Here is a 17,596-nt window from a genome sequence, read left to right as displayed (position 1 = left end):
GACACAAGCATTTTTCCTGAGCATGGGGATCTGAAGGTCAGGATCACTTCACGTAAAAATCAGGTAAACGACTCCTTGAGTCTTCTTGACAAATTTGTTCAAACTTTTAAAATGATCCTGCTTTCTCCACTTACCATGTGGTTTATAGAGTTCAATTAATTAACATTTCTTGGGCTGTTTTTTTTTTTTTTTTTTTTTTTTTTTTTTTTTTTTTTTTCTTCTCCTCTCTGTGGTGATGGGAGATGTTGCAATACAACCCAGGCTTAAGCTAGATAGGAAGACAGGTGTTTTCAAAGATAACATGTTTGCAGATGGATATCTCATCTCAGACTTTTCCTCTCATTTATCTCTCAGGATTTAGAAAAACTAGATTTCTCTATTTTTTTTGGTTTGTTTGTTTGTTTTTGTTTTTGTTTTGTTATTGTTGCTTAAAGGTGGAAGTTAGCAGTATGCTTCACAATATGACAAGGTTCTTACCAGCTGTGGTTGCTTTGCCTTTGTGATAGTCTCTTTATGATGCTACAATCACAAGGAGACACTCCCTCCCCTGAAGACCAGAGCTCAGCTCCTCAAAAGTGTTTAGAAGTTCCCAGTGAAATGATGGGAAGTTAATTGCCTTGCTCCATCTGGACTCATATGTTGTGCTGTACTATCTATGTTGAAAATAATAGGACCACATTTAAACAGTATGGTTTTAGGCATGTGTGAAAACCATGGGCAACTCTCCAGGTACTCATATACTACAGTGATGGAGGCTACATGGGCATTTGCTTAGACAGACAGTTGAACAGATTTCAAAAACAAGACTTCCAAAACGTGTCTTTTATAATACATTGCTGCTTTTTAACAGCTTGTTGGTGATAGATTTTTAAACCTGAAGCATATGAATAATTCAAATAAGAAAATGTTGCACAGTAATGTTGATTCAGTAACACTTTATATGCTCATTAGCTAGTGTGCATTATAATTGAACTCTTACATGTGACAGCCACATGAATGCCAAATGAATACATTATGATTAACATTGTTACAATGAATACCAAATGATTTTTTAATGACTGAACAGTTACCATTTTTCTGTTGATTTTGTGGCATGAGAAGTTTCAATTCTTTTTAAAAATTGGATCTGAGGCAGTGATATGATTGGTTGATTGTATTTTAACATGGAACGTGCTTAGCTGGTGCTGTCATTATTCTCCAAGACCCCATGATAATTTTGTTGACTGTTTAAAAAAAGCAACAGGTTAAAAAAAAAAAAACAACAAAACAACACACACAAAAAAACTGTTTTCCTAGATACTGATAATCAATGAAGGATTATTCAGTTGAAACTCTTAGATAGCAGCGATCCATGGATACTAACCAGACATCACAAGGAAAAGGAAATGGAGGTAGCTGCTAAGGCAATAAATCATCTTTCTTTTGGTGAACTGTGGCTCTCAAGTGATGGAAAAATAAAATTAAAATGTTTTATTGTCATGGTTGGATTGAATGCTACTTGAATAAACAAACAAAATGTTCATGCTTTAAATACAAACTTTATACTTTATTCAAGTGAGCAATGCTTCCACTGGGTTTCTTAGCCTTCAGGCTCTATTTATCTGCAGGGAACAGTTGTCATTAATGCTACTTTATTACCTTGTCTGAATACCAATTTATTTTATAAATGGCCCTACTTGGAGAATGGAAAATGTGTGGACCTACCTGGGGAAGTGTTTACCAATAACTGCAAGAATTCTACAGTGAAGTTTGTGCTGAAATACCAGCATAAAAAAACTCTTGGACCAAAGTGTAAAGCCTCTTCTCACACTACAGACACTTTTCCATTTCACAGAGATGTAGCTAAAATTAAAATTGCATCTACTGTGCTTCTGGAGTACAAAAAGGGTCCGCACTGGAGACACATAGGTAAATCCATTTCACTCTGTTTTTGTGAGCTACGCTAAATGTAATGTAAGCCTCATATCTGCAGACTAGTTGATCTCCTTGACCTTGGTTGTAAGAACTTCAGCAAAGACAGAACACGGGTTTGCTCCTGAGCTCAGTAACACCAAGCTGTTACTCCTATCTTTTGCTTTTCTTGGAATTCAATCTCTAAATTGGTATAAAAAGTTATAGTGCTAGTCTATTTACATTTATTGCAAGAAATAAAAAAAATAAATTGATATGAGTAAGAATAAGAAGCTTGCTAGCCAGGTATTCTGTGAGAAACTGCTGTAAATTAGGAAGAAAGTGGTATTCCATAAATAACTGGCTAACTACAGAGAACAATAATAACATTCCTTATGACAGCTGAAAAAATGATAACAAAAGGTGAAAAAAGCTTTTCAGGCAAAAGGTCAGAAAGGTCAGATTTGGCTGTGTGTGGACAGCCCTCAGTCCTCCACTGTCTTCATCCTTCCTCACCTGCAGACCCTCTCAGAGATCATAAAATCATTTAGGTTGGAAAAGATTTCTAAGATCACCAAGTCCATCTTAGCACTTCCAAGTCTACCACTAAACTATGTCCCTAAGCATAACATCTACATGTCTTTTAAACCCCTCCAGGGATGGTGACTCAACTACTTCCATGGGCAGTCTGTTTCAATGCTTCACAACCCTTTTTTTCCTAATATCGCAAACTAAACCTTCCCTGGTGCAACTTGAGGTCCCTTTCTTTTGTCCTTGTTTCTTGGGAGGCTGACCCCCACCTAGCTACAATCTCTTTTGAGGTAGTTGTAGAGAGTGATGATCTCTCCCCTGAGAGACATCCTCCTTTTCTCCAGGCTAAATAACCCCAGTTCCCTCAACTGCTCCTCATAACAGTTGCTCTCTAGACCCTTCCCCAGCTGTCCCACATCTGACAGCATCTGCCACCAGCAGATCATTCTGCTGTATGAAATACTTAGGTAGGTTGGCATGAAAACAGGCTTTGCCCAGGTTTTCTTCAGACGCTGGGTGAATTTTAACCCTAAAATATTTTGTGTGTCAGTCTTTCAGGCTTTCAAAGCCTTGGTGTTCTGATGTTACTCTTTTTTGTTCTCTCTTCCCTCAACATACTACATGAATTTTATTTCCGGTGTGATGTAGCATCACAGTTTTCCACTTTTCTCATTCCCCTATCATATTCAATTCTCTCTGAGAGTTATGCTGTCCAAAATACTGATTTCTTGAAGGTTTGGTTCCATAGGCAATGTAAGCTATGTAAGACCTCAAATCAGATTATTTTTCTTAGAAATAAAATACAAGTTTAGGTTCCTTCAAATAAGATTGATGTTTATTCAGACAGGAATGTGCATGACCCATATGGGTCACACTGGTTCTGGTTCATGGGAAGTAAAGTAGCAGACCTAAATCAGGATATGCTGTTGTGAACCTTCCACAGAATAAAATTATAGTTTCATTTTAATGCGCTAAATAAATATCTAGTTCAATCAAATAATACTATGAACTATAGATTGAGTCCTTGTAACTACAGCATACAAGAAATTGATCTGAGGAAGCATGTAGGGACAGACAGACCTGATGGATCTATTTTACAAAGGTGAGGAACTGGGGTGCAAAGAGGTAAACCACTCTGCATGATGTCAAAAAAAGCTGGCCATTGCTGAGCCAGACTTTGTCCTTCCTGGAGCTGGCCCCATGTCTTATGCATAAAATCAGCAATCTTCACTTATGCCAGCTCCAGGCATTTTTCTAACACAGTTAAATTTAATCTCCTGCTCCACACTGCAATGTTTTGGAAAACTGCAGCTACGGATGGGCCCAAGGATATGTGAAAGGTGCATACTCTGGGTAAATTTGGAAAGAGCAACTTTTATTTATACATACTAGCAAGTGCTCGTAAACTTCCCCTGCAGAGTTATTTTGGTCTGCTAGCACAAATTTGTCAGCTGCTGAGAGATATTTCTGCGAGCTGAGAGGAGGCTGCTTTTCTGGGCAAAAACAGTGCAGACACAGACCAGTGGGCTTCCTACCATGGGGGCTCCTCGGGACAGGCGACCTCTGAGCACGGTCAGGGTTCCTCTCTCAGCTCTGCATTTCAGGCTGTGGGCCAGAAACTGCTGGTGGTGCCACCCTGAGAGAAGGACGGCGGGTTGAAGATCAGTATTTCATTTTCCTTTTTAGTTTTGTTTTAATAGGGTGTTGAAGCAATTAAGAGATCAGTGGAGCTACCCTAATTTTTTATTTTTATTTTTGTACTATGCTCACTTTCCCCAGCAGAATACCTAAGACCTTTAATGGGTTTAGAGGCACTTAACAGGGTCTCTGGGAGGGATAGTTTCTCTCATTTCCTCAGCAGATCCAGAAAGGTGATGAAGATCAGAACTAAGGACATTGTGTATGCTTATTCATTTACATACAATTCTATCGTATATTTTAGTATTGCAAATGCAGAATCTTTTGCCTAACCTGAAAATTATATATGCACTGATGAACACTAGAGTTACAGTCAAGTGTAGCTCTTAGTATTGTCCTTCACTTTTCTTCTGTGCCATAGGTTCCTATTGTGTTCTTTAACTTTTAGGCATTTTGAAGCAAATACTCTTGACTTGGACATCTTGCTAGGTCTCCATTAGTAAGCAATCTCTTTTCCATATTTCAGGTTTTTCCCTTAAGAGATGATGCTGTTTCACCCTATGGTGAACTTGTAGATGTCTCTCCAGGTGAGCAAGAAAAGGTCTATGTAAACTAGCCAGACAAATCTAGGATATTATTTGTTGCATCTATTTGTGTCATTGGTTTGCTGATTTTTTTGGAGCAAAAATCCTATCATAATTTGATCCAGAATTTAACACTCCTATTTATTTTTAGGTTGCATAGTACCATTTTATTCTGTTAGCCAATATAGAGGGAACTTAACACTGTGTTATAATGGAAATGCTGAGAAAGATTTTAATTTAGAGTGTACAATAAACTTAAATTTATTATCTCTTGTAGATTGCCATTTGTTTCTCCTATGAGACTGCATTTTTCAAGGTTTTATTTTGTGTCACTGTCGTGGTTCCGCTCGAGTGGGCAGCCGAGCTCCACCACAGCCGCTCTCTCACTCCCCCTCCTCAAAGAGGAATGGGGAGAAAATATGTGAAAAGGGCTCAAGGATTGAGATAAGGACGAGAAAATCACGCAATAATTATTGTAACGGGCAAAACAGACTCGGCATAAGGAGATAGTAAGATTTATTGCCTACAACTAACAAGCGAGAGAAGTGAGAAAACAAAGGAAAAAAAAAACAAAAGCACCTTCCCCCCCATCCACCCTCTTCCACCTCCTCCCCCCGAGCGGTGCAGGGGAACGGGGAATGGGGGTTATGGTCAGTCTACAGCACTTCTTCTCTGCCACTCCTTCTTGGTCACTCTCGTCCCCTGTGCTGTGGGGTCCCACCCACGGGATGCAGTCCTTGATGAACTGATCCGGCGTGGGCTTCCCACAGGCAGCAGCTCTTCCAGAACTGCTCCAGATATGGGTCCGTACCACGGGGTCCATCCCTCAGGAGAAAACTGCTCCAACCTGGCTCCCCTACGGGCAGCAGCTCCTGCCAGGTCACCTGCTCCTGCGTGGGCTCCTCTCCACGGGCTACAGGTCCGGCCCGGAATCTGCTCCGGCAGGGGTCTTCCACAGGCGGCAGCCTCCGTCGGTGCAGGGCCACCTGCTCCACCGTGGTACTCCATGGGCTGCAGGGGGACATCCTGCTTCACCATGGTCCTCACCACAGGCCGCAGGGGACTTCTGCTCCGGCGCCTGGAGCACCTCTCCCCCTCCTTCTACACTGACCTTGGTGCAAGGCTGTTCTCTCACTCCCTTGACTCTCCCGGCTGCTGTGTGGTGCAGCGTTTTTTCCCTGTCTTAAATATGCTCTCACAGAGGCGCAAAACAACATCGCTTATTGGCTCGGATCTGGAAAACAATGGGGCCCTTCCCAAACATGGAGCAGCTTCTAGACCTTTCTCACAGAAACCACCCCTATGGCTCCCTGCTACCAAAACCTTGCCACGTAAACCCACTACAGTCACAATTATTTTTGTTAAATATGTGGAAAAATATATGAGGTGCTTTTTAAGAAGGGGTGGTATAGAAATGCACATTGTTCTTAATTAATGTGTGCCTTAATTAGCTGTGCCTTGGCAGGGGCAAAATAAAGACCCTTTCAGGGGTCTTTCCCCTGACCAGGTTGAAAGTGTAGGGAGGAGTAGGTCACTCTATTTGTCTTTTAAGCTCAGAAGTTATCATTGCTTTCTGTGCACAGGGATGAATGAGCTCCAGGGAGCTAATAAGAATCCATTTTGTGCAGACAAGTGGTAAGAGATGGATGAAGATGAAGAATGAGCAGAAGCATAATTCACCAGTGTACCTGATGGCATAATGACGTTGATGTTTCTTGGCTCATATATCACCCCAGGTGCAGATATGTGTCAGTTTATTTCTGTCTGGTACAATGGAGAGACCGGGAGGGATATTATGACTTTTTAAGTCACTATCTTTCAGCCAGGCTGCTTTGGGGGCAATGCAATTACATACATTTCTGCCTACGGGCTTGATAGCAAACTGACACTCCTGCCCACAGCTAGAGGAGCGATCAGTTAAGGATGACAGTGTTGCATAAACAGTTAAGTTGGCCCTGTATCTTGTCTGTCCTGTGGTGTTGTAGCAGCCTCACCTCTGCTGAAGTGGAGCCCATGAATCCCTGTGGCTAATGTTACCTTTCTCAAATTGCTATTACACAGGTGTCAAATACCTAGTACCTCCTACAAGGTGTAAATCTAGATTTTCCCCTCTGTATCACAAACATATAGATCTGATCTGTTCTTTCCAAATGTGGCAGACAAATATCTTGTCTAGATACAGGACATGAAGCTGTTGACAAGTAAGAAGGGCAGGCTGAATTTCATGCAGCTTTAGAAGATTTTTAATGTTCCCTAGGGGACTAACCCCTGACCCTGTGTTCCTTATGCTTGTAAATCTTTCTTTCTTTTAATGGATCCATGTGTAACTAGGCCTAAGGACAATTCACTTGACTAGGAGTTGCAGGACTAAGACTGTATTTTCTGTGACACAAAGTAATGTTGCCAGTAGGCCACATCAATGCATATAAGAAATGGAAAATCCTGATGTACATTGAGCATCGGATTTTCAGAGTAAATCAACAAATCCAGGTAAAGTCAAAATCTCAGTTACATGTACAATATACATTCTTGTTGATGTCATCAAGAACATGCATTTTATTGCATTGCAAATGTCTGAAATGACAGTTTTCAACATCTTTAGGCTTTGTTACAGCATAATGGTTTAATTTTATAACAACAAGCCAGAATATTGCCTGTCACAGAATTATTTGTTGAACTGAACTTTGTGTTTTCTGTTTTGTTTAAAAATTAAAACTGTCTTTTTATTTCCAACTCTGCCTATAATACCTGTGTTCTGAAGAACATGTAGTTTGAAAACTGTCTGTGTACTGCAACAGAAAAAAAGACAGCTCTTGGTTCCTATATGCTGTGATCAAATGTAGAACTAAAAGGCCACAAGTGCAAGCCACATTGGGCAGGATGGTTTACCTTCTACCTTTCATGTCTGAGCATGGTAAGACATTGTCTTTGAAATATGATTTTAAAATCATTTAAACAGATTAAAACAGAAAGCAGCATTGTTTGAATATGTGATTAATTTTGCTGCAAATCCCTGTTATTAATAAATAGACCCTTTTAAATTTATTGAATGCAGTTGCATGGGCACCTCTGTGAAAGATACAAATGCTGTTCAGCTCCTGGAACGTCAGTCATGGTATGATACACGATTCTCAAAAAGCTGACATTGCACCATGTAGTCAAACTTTTATTTATAGAAATAATTAGAAAGTTAATGGTAAAACTATTCATATGTATATGAAAAGCCAATGATACAAATGGAAGTTTCACTTGTTTTGAGGAATAATCACTGAATAAAATGTCACACTTTCTCTCTGAGATGAAGCTTAATTTGCTTTGCATTACATATTCTTCATATACAATTATGTTTCATTCAAACGTGTACAGCCTGATCAATAGCCCCTTATATCAATAAGGGCTATAAGAAAACTTACAAATTTCAGTGTATAGTGGTGCACATGTCAGACCAGTTATGACCTTTATATCCATTGCTTCAGGAGGATGTTAAAACATAGACATCAGAAACAGATGTGATTTTTGATTTGTGTTTCCAGTGAATATTTTACAACCTTGTGCCTCTCTCCTCTATAAGATTAGAACCAAATTTATCCTTCTCACAGTTGCTGACTTCACTGGTATATTGAGCAGCAGCAGATAGGGTATAGTGCCAACAGAGAAGGGTGACTTCTGTTGTTTACTTCAGGTTTAGCCCGGGACCAACAATTTTTATTTATTTTTTTTTTCTTCTACAAGACTGGTTTGATCTGTGTCATTACTAGGATCACTAGGAAGAACATAAATACTTGTACTCCAGCAAGCTGACAGGTCCCCAGCTCCTGGTATTAATCACGGATAGTTCTCTAGCACTGTGCCATAATTTTCTAAAGACCATTTCTTGTGCAGATATACCCAAAAAAGACACAGGAGCATATGGTAATCTTATCAAATGCCTACGCTTACAGTTACAGGAGGAAAGGCATTTTTAGAGGAGAGGATCCTGAAAAGCAATAGTTTTTTGCATATCAACAGCTTGAGCCTTCTCAATTTTTCCACAGTAGGAAATCTGATCTAGAGCATATGGTGAGTTTACATGCACAAGCATGATAGACTTAAAATGGCAGTTCTTAATTAGCACCTTATTAGTGTTCAGGTGCTAGCCATGTTTAGCAACAGCATGGAATATACAGCCTAGATTTTTACATCTAGAATGGGATTACACCTGTTTAACACAGGTGCTAGCTATACTGGGGCTGATTTTATTAACGACAATAGAGGATAGCTTAGAGCTTTTCTAATGCCAAATAATACTTTTGAAATCCTTGAAATATCTTTTGAACTACTAAAAATTAAACCAAAAATCTATGTCAGTGTACCACAAATATTCTGCAGGCTGTACTTGCTTTTACCACCCATAATTTTGAGATAAAATATCTAAACTTGCCAAAAGTTTGACAAAGATAATTGCAGCACTGTTGCTAAGCTCTCTGTATAAGCAATCTGTATTCAGTTTACACACAGTTACATTTAGAAAGTAAAACTGGAAAATTACTTCTTCTAGTTAGATGCTTGAAATATTTTTTCTAACGTTGCTTTTATGAAAGCAAATATTATTTATTTATGGTTTAGGCTTGTCACCTGTCCATCACAGATTAAGAATTATAGGATGAGTGAGGATGGAGGCAAAGCTTTTATCCTTCAAATAAAAATCTCTGAAACGCTAGAAATGTTGTATTGTTAATGGAAAAAAAAAAAAAAAAGAACAGCTTACCTGCTAGGTATCTCTAGGCTGTTCATCTAAACTACTTCATGAACTACAGTCTTGTTTTCTGTTTGACATTAAAGCAAACAGACAAAAACAAACAAACAAAAACAAAACAAAACAAAAACACTGTTAACAAAAGTATTGTAAACAAAAGCAGCAGGAGTTTAGTTTATCTAGTAGCAGGTAATAGGTATCAAAGATTTACTGTGTAGTAATCACATTGGAAGACTAGTTCCACAAGAAAACTGAAAATTATGTTTTTGTTGAAGGAAAGCATCATACACAAATTTCCAACATACTAACTGCTTTCAAAAACTGATTGCTATATTTGCCTATCCATTTAAACCTTAAAAAACGTAAGGCATTAAGCATAGTCTTTTGTTTAACCAGAATGTCTTCAATTATTCAGGGTTGTGGGAGTGGGTTTGGGTTGAGTTAGGTTTCTACTACACAATAACCAGAGAGAAAAGTAATTAGTTGAAGACCTTGTAGATGACTTTTCAGGAAATAAAGGATGATTTAAAGCACCTGGGCAGTCTGAAAGCCAAACCCACCTAGTTGTTATAGGCCCTTTTTGCTGAGTTCTATGTGAAACATAGAAGTTAAGGGGAAGAAATGTTAAAGGTGCATGAGGAAAAGCTATCAGAAATTGTAAGTGTTTATTTGAGTGATAGAATAGCTAAAAATAAGTCAATTTCTACTGCTTTGCACGTGGTGAAATACAATGATAGTGTTGAACAAAAAGGTGACCCTTTCTTATAATAGCAATGTGAAGTAGGATGGTTTCAGTTTGCCGAGAGCTAGTCCCTAACTGAATTTTCAGAGGCTTGTAATGTGAGGTAAGGTACGTGTTCAAATCAATACTAATAGTCTTTCTAACTTGTTTAATGCTTGGAACAGACTAAAAACAAAACTGAAAAAAAAAAACCACCGTGATAAATGATGCATCTGGCTATTGTTGTTTCTTCTTGTGGTTAAATTCGTGTGAACAAGTGTTTTCTCTTTTTTTGTTGTCTGCCTTTTTTTTTTTTGGGGGGGGGGGGGGGAGCATATTCACTGTTATAGGCTATCTTTATTTAATTCTGTGGCTGGCTGTGAATAGCAATATTCATATTTGGAACTTGTTTTTTTTTTTTTTTTTTTTTTTTTTTTTTTTTGGTCAGGCTGTGTTTTTGTTTTTTTTTTTGGTGACAATACCAGTCATGCAGCATCACTTATGTTCCTTAAAAAATAAATTTAGGGAATATAAGCAGTTCTAGCACAAGCTGTTGCCCAAAATGGCAGCTTGAGCAAGCTAAAAGAGTGTTACAGAGATGAACTGTGTTTTTTTTTTTTTTTTTTTTTTTTTTTTTTTAGGGTTATTGCATTTAGAGATTTGAATATTCACAAAAATGAATGTGGAGCTTTCATGTTTTTTCATTATCTTCACTGGAAAGTAGCATGCCTGAACAAATTAGTTAAATCTGTTTAGAGAACTAAATATGACCGTGGGAGGATAATTTTAGTGTCTAATCTTACACAGTCATTCCAAGCTAATTTTATTTTCCCTTTTTTAACTTGATGTCTTACTAAAATCAAGATAACTTTCTCTTTACAAATACTTATATGACAAAATATTTATTGTACATTGTGAAATATATTTATAGAGATATAAACCATCAGCTATAATACTAAAATGCAGTAACATATAGTAAAGTTTCTAAAATATGCATATTGGTGTTTCTGGGTGAAGGGAACAAAAATGTTAGACTGAGCTGTGGATTTCTTTCTTTTGGATGTGGATTTGTCATCACCTCTAACTTTCTACCAATCTGCTTTAGGTTTTTTAATAAGTACAAAATGATTAAAAAAAAGAAATTAGTTATGCATTCTGACTTGGATCTTGCACTTGGATATGCACTGGTGTATTTTCTGAATAACTTATGTTTTTAGTCGAGAAGTGAGGATGATTTATTGCTTACACATGGGAAAGAAAGGAATAGTAATACTTTTTAATCGGTGTTCTAAATTTTCAGGCCGTGACAATTATAGGTGTGGTCTGAAAAGCCGATGTTAAGAAAATTTTGAAAAAACCTATCCTATTATTTCTTCAGCTAAAAATGGCCAACTTCCTACTTTTTCTTTTCTCTGGAAGACTAATCTGAGTTTTTGTCACTTTTAGTATTCTCCTACCTCTCCAAAATGAGAATTACCACTTCTGGTATCATTAATAGTACAAGAAACATACAGACAAAATTTGTTGAAGGAGGTAGTCATTGAATGGTCATTAATTTCTCGCTAAAAGGGGGGATAGTGACTTTAAACATATTCTGTAGAATAAGAGTATGCTATACCTATATAGGTGATAGGAAGGAAGAAATTACCAGTAGTAAACTTCAAAATGCATTATCTATACTGGGCAATTAAGTTTTGTTCCAATGAACTGATGGACAAAAATTTGATTATTTAGCCATCTGTGTCAGAAACCATTGCTTAGAAGCCAAAAGAAGACAAATGTTTCTGTAGACAGATGAGTACACTTATAAGAAAAAGATATTACAGCTTTATTTATAATAGTGATATCCTGTTATTCACTTAATCCTGTCTTACATAGAAAAGAGATTTTTCTTTCTCTGTTATGAAGAGTTGTAATTCTCAGAAAGTGAGCATAGAACCATATGGACATATAGCCACAAAGACTAGATGCTATATAGCATTTAATCAGTAGCAGCAAGACTGTATGTGAGGGTGTAAGTGAACTTGCAATATCTACAGGCACAGCAAAACAACTTAAGGACAAAACAAGGTCTGATCAAGTACAACTTCACCTTCTGCCCTTAGTTTTCCTTTCTACTATTGAATGAAGTCAAATGCAGTGTTTTACTTGAATGTTTTGCTTAGTATTTCCACATAAGTTGTAACAGTAAACATAATCATATATGCTCACATTCAAGAGCTTTACTGTTCATAAACACATACAGTAGGCACATGTGTAAACAAACAGGTGAGCGTGGGATCACAAGTCTGTATGAATGCATGAAACTATGACCAAGATGACAGCTGCCACCTCTCTGTGATGTAATGCACAAGCTGGGTACTGTCTGCAAGTCTTTCCCTGAAGTTTGGGATTGCCTCTCATGTTCTGTGGGGCTGCACAAGCATGGGTAGGAGGGAGCCAGCCCATATGGGTGCGGGAAGAAGACTTGCTCTTTTAGTGGCAGTGTGACGTGGTTGCTCAAACTCAGCATTGAAGTGCAGCTTTCAAACTAAAGGATAGGACTTCTCTCTCTCTTTGGTAAGGTGTTTGGACAGTGACAGTGTGAAGAGTTTGATTTCTAAACTTTAAGTATTTGTGTGGCAGGAAATTGAGTCATAGTGTATGGATACTTTCCTTCTAACTGTTCTTGCTTTATGTCCTTGAAGAGTTTGAAAAGGAGGTTAAACTTCATTAAATGTAAATACTTAGATGAGAAATATTTGAGAAACATGCTGAATTGCTTTATGACCTGTAAAGCTATATTTTCATCTAAAGCAACTCTTTGTTAGGTGTATGTACATCCTAGCAGTAGACCTGGTAAGGTAAAAGGACAGATTGCTCCTAGAACAAGCCATCAAGAGAGGTAAGAGAGCAACAGTACAACATGAGGAAAATAGGAAAACAATCAGGCTGTAGTGATGGGTGATTTCAATTTCCCAGTATGAACTGGGAAAACTGAAAAGCATGGCACAATGAAAAATAAAATTATAGAAGAAATAAAGACTTATTGACCTGTGGTGTCAGACTCCTAATAGGACTTGTCCTATCCAATTTCAGCAAAAATGTGCAGTTAGTAGATTAGAAACAGCAGAGCTACTTGGCTCAAGTGACCCCATGATTAAATTCAATATAACTTAGAACACTAAGCCAAATATATCAAAACCACAATATGAATTCTCAAAGGTCTACTTTAAAGGTATATGAAAACTGTGAAAAATGTACAAAGAAACAATAATGGAGAATATCTTCAGTGGAGAGAAGTTTTTTCTGACATTTGAGATGCAGTTTTTGGGGGGAAGGAAGATAATGATGTGGTTGTGGGGAAGTAATTCCTACAGTTTTACTGGTATATTTACTTTAAACTCATGATTTAATAAACGTGTTCCATTACTGAATTTCTGCTAAAATTGTGTGTGAACTATAGCTACAGCCATACCTGGGTTTGTGGGGGCACCAATCATTGCCTATCCTATTGATAACCGTAGATGAGTTGCTCAGAAGGTGCATATTCCTGTAGTAAGTGATTTAACCTCAGTCGTTGTCTACAGCACAGGACCATCTTTGGAAAAATAAATCTATTAGATTGTTTGGATCTCATAGAAAAATGATGAGCATCTAGGAATTGAGTTGGGGAGGAACTGGGGCTTCTAGCGATGCACTGGGTGGTTATGTAACTGTGATATTAATGGTTTTGCACTAAGCATCTGCTAAAATGAATAGTTATCAATGTAGACATTTGAATCATGCCTGGTAGGATTTAAAACTTGGCATTATGTATGTTAGGTGAATCAGTCTTAAAATTAGACATGTTTGCGTTTATCTGTATAATTTGAATTTCCTTGGTTTTCTTTGCCCCTGTAACTCAGACACATAATTGGACCAAACATTATATAAATTACTTAAAATAACTAGAGACTTTAGTCTCTCAGAATGCTTAAAATTCATATGAAACCTCTTTGTGCTTAAAAATAGTTAAGGCAAGACTAGTCATGGGTTATGGTAAGTGGGAAGAACTGTGAAATGACTGCAAAAAAAAAAACAAAAACAAAAAACAAAAACCAACCAACCAACCAAAACATGATACTGACCCTAATCTTTGTAAAGCTTAGATTTTTCCTAATGGGCATCTAAAAATGTCTTAAATTTGAACAAGATGATGTTTTCAACTGTAAAATAGAAGAAGACTGGTGTTTGAAGATTTCAGATTCTGCTGTGAGATATCCATTTATGACCAAAATGAATAAGCTTTACAGATCATTAAACTCTGTTGCTGAGATACCTCCTTATAACTTGTCCCACATTTCAATGTTTGTAGGCTTTTTAGATGACCATCTCTCTTCTTCTTTATTTCATTTTATTTTTTTTTAAATCTGTATCTCACAGCTTTCATTTGTCTGGGACATGTGATAGCCCCCAATGATAGACGATGACTTTGATTTCATCACTGTAAAATGGAAAGAGAAGGGTTAAATACCTGTTTAGGAATTAAGTAGGAGGAGGCACCATAATGAAAAATGCTGACAATTTACAATATTACAGTGCTATAAGACTCAAATGTTAATTTCACTTCTAACTTAGTTTTAGTGTTCTCTGTAGTAGTAGTGACTCCATTCTTGTGCAGCAAATTGCTTGAACACCTCAACTGCTGTTTAGTTGCCAAGGTCATACCTCTTTTTTTCTTTTCTCTTTTTCCATATTTAGCAAAGACATCATCCTGTGACCAGTGGTAACATAGTGGGAAGTGAGAATGTATGCCCTGTTTCATCACTTGCCTTGTTTCAATCTCTTGCCTGTGGCCTTCATGTCATTTCAGACTCCACCATCTATTTTGCCCTACTCTGAGTTATCACTTTTATAGTACTACCTAAGAATGCATTTGTAGAATTCAGACTTTGGGGGGAACTGTGACAATGGTAAAGAAAAAGGACACACATGTCACCTGTAAACTACAATTACTTTAATGGCTTCTTTCAATGGCTCATTTACATTATGTTTGTTACTTGAGCATTGGTTCTCTGTCTTGGCTCTTCTGTAAGTGTTGCAGAGGAAGAAGGATCTTTTTCTTTAAGAGCTCTAGTCAGACTAGGCCTTCTGTCTTCTTTCATGAAACTTTAAGGTTTCAGAATGTTCTTGTTTCTCATTAGACATTTCACAATTCTTTTTTTTTTTTTAAATTTTTGAAAAATGAGGAATAAAAACAGCACGTTCATGGTAGTTAAGTAGTACTAGCTAGTAGTACTTGCTGTAGTCCTGACTATCTAGCTTAGTATAAGGACATGCACTGGCATCTCCTGATTCTTGATAAACGTCACTCAATCTGCACTTTTTTTTTGTTGCCACATACGAGAAGTGTTGTCCTGCACCTGAGAAGCACTGTAGATCAAAAGCACTGGAGGACTGCTCTGTGTTAAATTTATTTTTTATAGCAAAATTTTCAAAGCAGTCTTTAGGAGCTAGTTCTGCTCATTTAATCGAAATTATAGGTTATGGCAGAATAATTTTAACACATGTTTGAAAATTGTAACTTTTGTTTTAAATGTCAAAATAAATATCTGGATTTAAAAAGAAAAATCTGCCTCAGATACCATATTTGGGAGGCCAATAAGCTTTCATAAGGGCGTAAATGACAGAGCATTTGTTCTGTAGCTCATGGGCATAACAGGTTGAGAGGTTCTCCACTTGTTCAATTTGCAGATTAACATCTAGATCAGCTAAAGGACGACATTTTCCAAGTGTTACATCTGCAGTTTGTTCTAAACATATGTAATACCATATGGCCACTGAAGGGTTATGGACTCATGGACTCTTTTTATTAGGAAAACTGCCAGAGTTAATATTAGGTATGAAGTAACATATACTATTCAGTCGTGTGTCACCAAAACAGAAAAGAAACAAAGCAAAGATTTAAAAATAAGGTTAAAAAAAAAAAATAAAAATCAACTGGAGAAAGGAAGGTGTGTGTGTGTGGGAAGCACAACCTCTTACTACCGTTAGTGTACAGAGGTACACAATAGGTATAATGAATCCTGTGGAGACAATCAGGTTAGCTCTGTAAAATGCAGAGCTGTATGCTGTATTTACTGGCAACAATAAAATGAAATGCTCACGGTCTTACCCTGCACAGTAAATTAAAGCACTGATGTCCAGGTATTTGTTTGTAATAGCTCTCTGGGCAGGGTAGGGAAGCTGGGAAGAGATATGCTCTCACAGAGGACAAGCAAGCACTGAATAGAATATAATCCTAACAAATTTTGTTGGAGTCTTCTTTAATCACATAATCCTTCACTTTATCTGTTACCATGTCTGTATCACATATTTAGTACCTATTCGATTCATATATAACTCATGTAAGTATGCTTGTGAGTATATAATGATGAAAATATCATAAATACTTATTTTTGTAATTTGTGGGGAGAAGTGTCCAGAGAACTGTGCATTATATGGCATAAACTTTATACTGCAGGCCAGTGTTAGCCATACAGGATCATATCATCACATGTATAAGAAAGGGGTGGAACAATCTAAGTTATAAAATCTAGTCCATCTATATAAAATCCAGTACATCTATACAACTAATATTTAATATCTACATTCATCCTGAAGGAATTAATCACCCAGGTATATTTGGTAGCCCTCAAATCTGCACGTATGCCTTTTAGGAGCCGTTCTCTGTGCCCAAGCAATGTATCAGTATCTTCTGCTAGCAAATGGGTAAAGCTGGCAGCAGCAGTTTTTTACATCTATAATGAGCTACTCAGTGTGCATCTGTTGTGTCCAGCTGCAGTCCTGTTTTTCAAGAAATCTACTTCTCTACACTTCCTCCTCTTCAAACACCAAAACCCAAGGCTGTTGGAGTTCAAGAGGCATTAGGACACCACCCTCAGAAATATGGCTTGATTTTATTTTTTATTTTTTTTTGGGGGTGGTCCTGTGTGGAGTCAGGAGTTGGACTTGATGATCCTTGTGGGTCACTTCCAACTTGGGATATTCTGTGATTCTGTAGTCTTGCCTGTGTACTGCCTCCCCACTCCCCTTGCTGTGCTGCTGCAGGCCTTGATCCAATATAGACAGATATCTGCTCTGACAAGTATACTATAAAAATTCTGAACTGTTAACATGATTTTTTTTGCTATTATCTCAGTTATTAAATAAGTTTTCCTGGGTCCCTAGTGCTCTAGGGGAATTAAACTTTCAAAGACCTTTACATCTACAGTGCCAAAGATGGTATGCAATTAAAAAATAACTGTAGTTGCTAGTTTATGCCTAACCACAGGTAGCCTCTCATTAAATTGGTGCTTCACTGTCTGTAGCTTCCAATTTCTGAGAGTTTTCATAGTAACTAAAGTAATGCATTTTTTGTTTCTGAAAATCTTAAGCTAGAGAACTAAGGAACATATGTTCTGGCAATGGAACTTATATGTGTTCAAATTAGAGCCAAACTAAGTCCTAAAACTCACTAAATATGAGTCTTAAATA

The 17,596-nt window shown here is 37.4% G+C and overlaps 1 protein-coding gene across 15 annotated transcripts in view; it reads left to right on the top strand.

The window, feature by feature from the left end:
- Window positions 1–17,596, top strand: part of LOC311436441 (uncharacterized protein) — a 289,119-nt gene that overhangs the window by 138,953 nt on the left and 132,570 nt on the right. For 4 of the 15 annotated variants that reach the window (XR_014692853.1, XR_014692854.1, XR_014692855.1 and 1 more), the window contains exon 1: window positions 9,902–10,035. The exons of 9 other annotated variants lie outside the window; for them this stretch is intronic. The gene's annotated coding sequence lies outside the window, so the exon portion shown is untranslated. Of the gene's footprint in view, window positions 1–9,901; window positions 10,036–10,161; window positions 10,229–17,596 lie in introns of those variants that run through there. 2 more of the 15 variants (XR_014692856.1, XR_014692857.1) reach the window with 2 other exon arrangements.

The sequence above is a fragment of the Aythya ferina genome (assembly GCF_964211825.1).
Source record: "Aythya ferina genome assembly, chromosome: 4".
Lineage (NCBI taxonomy): Eukaryota > Metazoa > Chordata > Aves > Anseriformes > Anatidae > Aythya > Aythya ferina.
The sequence above is the reverse complement of the archived record's forward strand: the minus strand, read 5'-3'. Positions and strand labels throughout refer to the sequence as shown.